At 46.9% G+C, this 7,068-nt stretch overlaps 21 non-coding genes across 21 annotated transcripts; all 21 read left to right on the plus strand.

Moving 5' to 3' along the window:
- The first annotated feature begins 118 nt into the window (after positions 1–118).
- LOC114172289 lies at positions 119–237 on the plus strand. Its single transcript, XR_003601981.1, has one exon. It is a non-coding gene; the product is annotated as a 5S ribosomal RNA (ribosomal RNA).
- A 218-nt stretch (positions 238–455) lies between these two features.
- LOC114172290 lies at positions 456–574 on the plus strand. The gene has a single exon (XR_003601982.1). It is a non-coding gene; the product is annotated as a 5S ribosomal RNA (ribosomal RNA).
- A 218-nt stretch (positions 575–792) lies between these two features.
- On the plus strand, positions 793–911 carry LOC114172291. The gene has a single exon (XR_003601983.1). It is a non-coding gene; the product is annotated as a 5S ribosomal RNA (ribosomal RNA).
- A 218-nt stretch (positions 912–1,129) lies between these two features.
- Positions 1,130–1,248, plus strand: LOC114172294. Its single transcript, XR_003601985.1, has one exon. It is a non-coding gene; the product is annotated as a 5S ribosomal RNA (ribosomal RNA).
- A 218-nt stretch (positions 1,249–1,466) lies between these two features.
- On the plus strand, positions 1,467–1,585 carry LOC114172295. The gene has a single exon (XR_003601986.1). It is a non-coding gene; the product is annotated as a 5S ribosomal RNA (ribosomal RNA).
- Positions 1,586–1,803: 218 nt separating this feature from the next.
- Positions 1,804–1,922, plus strand: LOC114172296. Its single transcript, XR_003601987.1, has one exon. It is a non-coding gene; the product is annotated as a 5S ribosomal RNA (ribosomal RNA).
- A 218-nt stretch (positions 1,923–2,140) lies between these two features.
- On the plus strand, positions 2,141–2,259 carry LOC114172297. Its single transcript, XR_003601988.1, has one exon. It is a non-coding gene; the product is annotated as a 5S ribosomal RNA (ribosomal RNA).
- Positions 2,260–2,477: 218 nt separating this feature from the next.
- Positions 2,478–2,596, plus strand: LOC114172298. The gene has a single exon (XR_003601989.1). It is a non-coding gene; the product is annotated as a 5S ribosomal RNA (ribosomal RNA).
- A 218-nt stretch (positions 2,597–2,814) lies between these two features.
- LOC114172299 lies at positions 2,815–2,933 on the plus strand. The gene has a single exon (XR_003601990.1). It is a non-coding gene; the product is annotated as a 5S ribosomal RNA (ribosomal RNA).
- A 218-nt stretch (positions 2,934–3,151) lies between these two features.
- Positions 3,152–3,270, plus strand: LOC114172300. The gene has a single exon (XR_003601991.1). It is a non-coding gene; the product is annotated as a 5S ribosomal RNA (ribosomal RNA).
- A 218-nt stretch (positions 3,271–3,488) lies between these two features.
- LOC114172301 lies at positions 3,489–3,607 on the plus strand. Its single transcript, XR_003601992.1, has one exon. It is a non-coding gene; the product is annotated as a 5S ribosomal RNA (ribosomal RNA).
- Positions 3,608–3,825: 218 nt separating this feature from the next.
- LOC114172302 lies at positions 3,826–3,944 on the plus strand. Its single transcript, XR_003601993.1, has one exon. It is a non-coding gene; the product is annotated as a 5S ribosomal RNA (ribosomal RNA).
- A 218-nt stretch (positions 3,945–4,162) lies between these two features.
- On the plus strand, positions 4,163–4,281 carry LOC114172303. Its single transcript, XR_003601994.1, has one exon. It is a non-coding gene; the product is annotated as a 5S ribosomal RNA (ribosomal RNA).
- A 218-nt stretch (positions 4,282–4,499) lies between these two features.
- LOC114172305 lies at positions 4,500–4,618 on the plus strand. Its single transcript, XR_003601996.1, has one exon. It is a non-coding gene; the product is annotated as a 5S ribosomal RNA (ribosomal RNA).
- A 218-nt stretch (positions 4,619–4,836) lies between these two features.
- On the plus strand, positions 4,837–4,955 carry LOC114172306. The gene has a single exon (XR_003601997.1). It is a non-coding gene; the product is annotated as a 5S ribosomal RNA (ribosomal RNA).
- A 218-nt stretch (positions 4,956–5,173) lies between these two features.
- Positions 5,174–5,292, plus strand: LOC114172307. The gene has a single exon (XR_003601998.1). It is a non-coding gene; the product is annotated as a 5S ribosomal RNA (ribosomal RNA).
- Positions 5,293–5,510: 218 nt separating this feature from the next.
- On the plus strand, positions 5,511–5,629 carry LOC114172309. The gene has a single exon (XR_003601999.1). It is a non-coding gene; the product is annotated as a 5S ribosomal RNA (ribosomal RNA).
- A 218-nt stretch (positions 5,630–5,847) lies between these two features.
- Positions 5,848–5,966, plus strand: LOC114172310. Its single transcript, XR_003602000.1, has one exon. It is a non-coding gene; the product is annotated as a 5S ribosomal RNA (ribosomal RNA).
- Positions 5,967–6,183: 217 nt separating this feature from the next.
- LOC114172311 lies at positions 6,184–6,302 on the plus strand. The gene has a single exon (XR_003602001.1). It is a non-coding gene; the product is annotated as a 5S ribosomal RNA (ribosomal RNA).
- Positions 6,303–6,520: 218 nt separating this feature from the next.
- On the plus strand, positions 6,521–6,639 carry LOC114172312. The gene has a single exon (XR_003602002.1). It is a non-coding gene; the product is annotated as a 5S ribosomal RNA (ribosomal RNA).
- Positions 6,640–6,857: 218 nt separating this feature from the next.
- LOC114172313 lies at positions 6,858–6,976 on the plus strand. The gene has a single exon (XR_003602003.1). It is a non-coding gene; the product is annotated as a 5S ribosomal RNA (ribosomal RNA).
- The last annotated feature ends 92 nt before the right edge of the window (positions 6,977–7,068 follow it).

Genomic DNA, 7,068 nt, shown 5'->3' on the forward strand with positions numbered 1-7,068 from the left:
AAAATCTCTTCAGACCAAAACAACCCACCTCACGTCCCCGTGCCCCCGCGCCGCGCCAAGTGTTCAAACTTAGGCCCAATGCGAAACCCATATGTACATTGATCGTGCAATACTTCACAGGTGCGATCATACCAGCACTAATGCACCGGATCCCATCAGAACTCCGCAGTTAAGCGTGCTTGGGCGAGAGTAGTACTAGGATGGGTGACCTCCTGGGAAGTCCTCGTGTTGCACCTCTTTTTTACGTTATTTTCTTTTCCTACGTTCTTTTCATCACTGTTTTCTTTTGCAATCAAATCCTAAATTATCACCTAAATCATTCCAACCGACTACTACCAAAATCTCTTCAGACCAAAACAACCCACCTCACGTCCCCGTGCCCCCGCGCCGCGCCAAGTGTTCAAACTTAGGCCCAATGCGAAACCCATATGTACATTGATCGTGCAATACTTCACAGGTGCGATCATACCAGCACTAATGCACCGGATCCCATCAGAACTCCGCAGTTAAGCGTGCTTGGGCGAGAGTAGTACTAGGATGGGTGACCTCCTGGGAAGTCCTCGTGTTGCACCTCTTTTTTACGTTATTTTCTTTTCCTACGTTCTTTTCATCACTGTTTTCTTTTGCAATCAAATCCTAAATTATCACCTAAATCATTCCAACCGACTACTACCAAAATCTCTTCAGACCAAAACAACCCACCTCACGTCCCCGTGCCCCCGCGCCGCGCCAAGTGTTCAAACTTAGGCCCAATGCGAAACCCATATGTACATTGATCGTGCAATACTTCACAGGTGCGATCATACCAGCACTAATGCACCGGATCCCATCAGAACTCCGCAGTTAAGCGTGCTTGGGCGAGAGTAGTACTAGGATGGGTGACCTCCTGGGAAGTCCTCGTGTTGCACCTCTTTTTTACGTTATTTTCTTTTCCTACGTTCTTTTCATCACTGTTTTCTTTTGCAATCAAATCCTAAATTATCACCTAAATCATTCCAACCGACTACTACCAAAATCTCTTCAGACCAAAACAACCCACCTCACGTCCCCGTGCCCCCGCGCCGCGCCAAGTGTTCAAACTTAGGCCCAATGCGAAACCCATATGTACATTGATCGTGCAATACTTCACAGGTGCGATCATACCAGCACTAATGCACCGGATCCCATCAGAACTCCGCAGTTAAGCGTGCTTGGGCGAGAGTAGTACTAGGATGGGTGACCTCCTGGGAAGTCCTCGTGTTGCACCTCTTTTTTACGTTATTTTCTTTTCCTACGTTCTTTTCATCACTGTTTTCTTTTGCAATCAAATCCTAAATTATCACCTAAATCATTCCAACCGACTACTACCAAAATCTCTTCAGACCAAAACAACCCACCTCACGTCCCCGTGCCCCCGCGCCGCGCCAAGTGTTCAAACTTAGGCCCAATGCGAAACCCATATGTACATTGATCGTGCAATACTTCACAGGTGCGATCATACCAGCACTAATGCACCGGATCCCATCAGAACTCCGCAGTTAAGCGTGCTTGGGCGAGAGTAGTACTAGGATGGGTGACCTCCTGGGAAGTCCTCGTGTTGCACCTCTTTTTTACGTTATTTTCTTTTCCTACGTTCTTTTCATCACTGTTTTCTTTTGCAATCAAATCCTAAATTATCACCTAAATCATTCCAACCGACTACTACCAAAATCTCTTCAGACCAAAACAACCCACCTCACGTCCCCGTGCCCCCGCGCCGCGCCAAGTGTTCAAACTTAGGCCCAATGCGAAACCCATATGTACATTGATCGTGCAATACTTCACAGGTGCGATCATACCAGCACTAATGCACCGGATCCCATCAGAACTCCGCAGTTAAGCGTGCTTGGGCGAGAGTAGTACTAGGATGGGTGACCTCCTGGGAAGTCCTCGTGTTGCACCTCTTTTTTACGTTATTTTCTTTTCCTACGTTCTTTTCATCACTGTTTTCTTTTGCAATCAAATCCTAAATTATCACCTAAATCATTCCAACCGACTACTACCAAAATCTCTTCAGACCAAAACAACCCACCTCACGTCCCCGTGCCCCCGCGCCGCGCCAAGTGTTCAAACTTAGGCCCAATGCGAAACCCATATGTACATTGATCGTGCAATACTTCACAGGTGCGATCATACCAGCACTAATGCACCGGATCCCATCAGAACTCCGCAGTTAAGCGTGCTTGGGCGAGAGTAGTACTAGGATGGGTGACCTCCTGGGAAGTCCTCGTGTTGCACCTCTTTTTTACGTTATTTTCTTTTCCTACGTTCTTTTCATCACTGTTTTCTTTTGCAATCAAATCCTAAATTATCACCTAAATCATTCCAACCGACTACTACCAAAATCTCTTCAGACCAAAACAACCCACCTCACGTCCCCGTGCCCCCGCGCCGCGCCAAGTGTTCAAACTTAGGCCCAATGCGAAACCCATATGTACATTGATCGTGCAATACTTCACAGGTGCGATCATACCAGCACTAATGCACCGGATCCCATCAGAACTCCGCAGTTAAGCGTGCTTGGGCGAGAGTAGTACTAGGATGGGTGACCTCCTGGGAAGTCCTCGTGTTGCACCTCTTTTTTACGTTATTTTCTTTTCCTACGTTCTTTTCATCACTGTTTTCTTTTGCAATCAAATCCTAAATTATCACCTAAATCATTCCAACCGACTACTACCAAAATCTCTTCAGACCAAAACAACCCACCTCACGTCCCCGTGCCCCCGCGCCGCGCCAAGTGTTCAAACTTAGGCCCAATGCGAAACCCATATGTACATTGATCGTGCAATACTTCACAGGTGCGATCATACCAGCACTAATGCACCGGATCCCATCAGAACTCCGCAGTTAAGCGTGCTTGGGCGAGAGTAGTACTAGGATGGGTGACCTCCTGGGAAGTCCTCGTGTTGCACCTCTTTTTTACGTTATTTTCTTTTCCTACGTTCTTTTCATCACTGTTTTCTTTTGCAATCAAATCCTAAATTATCACCTAAATCATTCCAACCGACTACTACCAAAATCTCTTCAGACCAAAACAACCCACCTCACGTCCCCGTGCCCCCGCGCCGCGCCAAGTGTTCAAACTTAGGCCCAATGCGAAACCCATATGTACATTGATCGTGCAATACTTCACAGGTGCGATCATACCAGCACTAATGCACCGGATCCCATCAGAACTCCGCAGTTAAGCGTGCTTGGGCGAGAGTAGTACTAGGATGGGTGACCTCCTGGGAAGTCCTCGTGTTGCACCTCTTTTTTACGTTATTTTCTTTTCCTACGTTCTTTTCATCACTGTTTTCTTTTGCAATCAAATCCTAAATTATCACCTAAATCATTCCAACCGACTACTACCAAAATCTCTTCAGACCAAAACAACCCACCTCACGTCCCCGTGCCCCCGCGCCGCGCCAAGTGTTCAAACTTAGGCCCAATGCGAAACCCATATGTACATTGATCGTGCAATACTTCACAGGTGCGATCATACCAGCACTAATGCACCGGATCCCATCAGAACTCCGCAGTTAAGCGTGCTTGGGCGAGAGTAGTACTAGGATGGGTGACCTCCTGGGAAGTCCTCGTGTTGCACCTCTTTTTTACGTTATTTTCTTTTCCTACGTTCTTTTCATCACTGTTTTCTTTTGCAATCAAATCCTAAATTATCACCTAAATCATTCCAACCGACTACTACCAAAATCTCTTCAGACCAAAACAACCCACCTCACGTCCCCGTGCCCCCGCGCCGCGCCAAGTGTTCAAACTTAGGCCCAATGCGAAACCCATATGTACATTGATCGTGCAATACTTCACAGGTGCGATCATACCAGCACTAATGCACCGGATCCCATCAGAACTCCGCAGTTAAGCGTGCTTGGGCGAGAGTAGTACTAGGATGGGTGACCTCCTGGGAAGTCCTCGTGTTGCACCTCTTTTTTACGTTATTTTCTTTTCCTACGTTCTTTTCATCACTGTTTTCTTTTGCAATCAAATCCTAAATTATCACCTAAATCATTCCAACCGACTACTACCAAAATCTCTTCAGACCAAAACAACCCACCTCACGTCCCCGTGCCCCCGCGCCGCGCCAAGTGTTCAAACTTAGGCCCAATGCGAAACCCATATGTACATTGATCGTGCAATACTTCACAGGTGCGATCATACCAGCACTAATGCACCGGATCCCATCAGAACTCCGCAGTTAAGCGTGCTTGGGCGAGAGTAGTACTAGGATGGGTGACCTCCTGGGAAGTCCTCGTGTTGCACCTCTTTTTTACGTTATTTTCTTTTCCTACGTTCTTTTCATCACTGTTTTCTTTTGCAATCAAATCCTAAATTATCACCTAAATCATTCCAACCGACTACTACCAAAATCTCTTCAGACCAAAACAACCCACCTCACGTCCCCGTGCCCCCGCGCCGCGCCAAGTGTTCAAACTTAGGCCCAATGCGAAACCCATATGTACATTGATCGTGCAATACTTCACAGGTGCGATCATACCAGCACTAATGCACCGGATCCCATCAGAACTCCGCAGTTAAGCGTGCTTGGGCGAGAGTAGTACTAGGATGGGTGACCTCCTGGGAAGTCCTCGTGTTGCACCTCTTTTTTACGTTATTTTCTTTTCCTACGTTCTTTTCATCACTGTTTTCTTTTGCAATCAAATCCTAAATTATCACCTAAATCATTCCAACCGACTACTACCAAAATCTCTTCAGACCAAAACAACCCACCTCACGTCCCCGTGCCCCCGCGCCGCGCCAAGTGTTCAAACTTAGGCCCAATGCGAAACCCATATGTACATTGATCGTGCAATACTTCACAGGTGCGATCATACCAGCACTAATGCACCGGATCCCATCAGAACTCCGCAGTTAAGCGTGCTTGGGCGAGAGTAGTACTAGGATGGGTGACCTCCTGGGAAGTCCTCGTGTTGCACCTCTTTTTTACGTTATTTTCTTTTCCTACGTTCTTTTCATCACTGTTTTCTTTTGCAATCAAATCCTAAATTATCACCTAAATCATTCCAACCGACTACTACCAAAATCTCTTCAGACCAAAACAACCCACCTCACGTCCCCGTGCCCCCGCGCCGCGCCAAGTGTTCAAACTTAGGCCCAATGCGAAACCCATATGTACATTGATCGTGCAATACTTCACAGGTGCGATCATACCAGCACTAATGCACCGGATCCCATCAGAACTCCGCAGTTAAGCGTGCTTGGGCGAGAGTAGTACTAGGATGGGTGACCTCCTGGGAAGTCCTCGTGTTGCACCTCTTTTTTACGTTATTTTCTTTTCCTACGTTCTTTTCATCACTGTTTTCTTTTGCAATCAAATCCTAAATTATCACCTAAATCATTCCAACCGACTACTACCAAAATCTCTTCAGACCAAAACAACCCACCTCACGTCCCCGTGCCCCCGCGCCGCGCCAAGTGTTCAAACTTAGGCCCAATGCGAAACCCATATGTACATTGATCGTGCAATACTTCACAGGTGCGATCATACCAGCACTAATGCACCGGATCCCATCAGAACTCCGCAGTTAAGCGTGCTTGGGCGAGAGTAGTACTAGGATGGGTGACCTCCTGGGAAGTCCTCGTGTTGCACCTCTTTTTTACGTTATTTTCTTTTCCTACGTTCTTTTCATCACTGTTTTCTTTTGCAATCAAATCCTAAATTATCACCTAAATCATTCCAACCGACTACTACCAAAATCTCTTCAGACCAAAACAACCCACCTCACGTCCCCGTGCCCCCGCGCCGCGCCAAGTGTTCAAACTTAGGCCCAATGCGAAACCCATATGTACATTGATCGTGCAATACTTCACAGGTGCGATCATACCAGCACTAATGCACCGGATCCCATCAGAACTCCGCAGTTAAGCGTGCTTGGGCGAGAGTAGTACTAGGATGGGTGACCTCCTGGGAAGTCCTCGTGTTGCACCTCTTTTTTACGTTATTTTCTTTTCCTACGTTCTTTTCATCACTGTTTTCTTTTGCAATCAAATCCTAAATTATCACCTAAATCATTCCAACCGACTACTACCAAAATCTCTTCAGACCAAAACAACCCACCTCACGTCCCCGTGCCCCGCGCCGCGCCAAGTGTTCAAACTTAGGCCCAATGCGAAACCCATATGTACATTGATCGTGCAATACTTCACAGGTGCGATCATACCAGCACTAATGCACCGGATCCCATCAGAACTCCGCAGTTAAGCGTGCTTGGGCGAGAGTAGTACTAGGATGGGTGACCTCCTGGGAAGTCCTCGTGTTGCACCTCTTTTTTACGTTATTTTCTTTTCCTACGTTCTTTTCATCACTGTTTTCTTTTGCAATCAAATCCTAAATTATCACCTAAATCATTCCAACCGACTACTACCAAAATCTCTTCAGACCAAAACAACCCACCTCACGTCCCCGTGCCCCCGCGCCGCGCCAAGTGTTCAAACTTAGGCCCAATGCGAAACCCATATGTACATTGATCGTGCAATACTTCACAGGTGCGATCATACCAGCACTAATGCACCGGATCCCATCAGAACTCCGCAGTTAAGCGTGCTTGGGCGAGAGTAGTACTAGGATGGGTGACCTCCTGGGAAGTCCTCGTGTTGCACCTCTTTTTTACGTTATTTTCTTTTCCTACGTTCTTTTCATCACTGTTTTCTTTTGCAATCAAATCCTAAATTATCACCTAAATCATTCCAACCGACTACTACCAAAATCTCTTCAGACCAAAACAACCCACCTCACGTCCCCGTGCCCCCGCGCCGCGCCAAGTGTTCAAACTTAGGCCCAATGCGAAACCCATATGTACATTGATCGTGCAATACTTCACAGGTGCGATCATACCAGCACTAATGCACCGGATCCCATCAGAACTCCGCAGTTAAGCGTGCTTGGGCGAGAGTAGTACTAGGATGGGTGACCTCCTGGGAAGTCCTCGTGTTGCACCTCTTTTTTTACGTTATTTTCTTTCCTACGTTCTTTTCATCACTGTTTTCTTTTGCAATCAAATCCTAAATTATCACCTAAATCATTCCAACCGA

Source organism: Vigna unguiculata, unplaced genomic scaffold, assembly GCF_004118075.2.
Source record: "Vigna unguiculata cultivar IT97K-499-35 unplaced genomic scaffold, ASM411807v1 contig_532, whole genome shotgun sequence".
In the NCBI taxonomy this organism is placed as follows: Eukaryota; Viridiplantae; Streptophyta; class Magnoliopsida; order Fabales; family Fabaceae; genus Vigna; species Vigna unguiculata.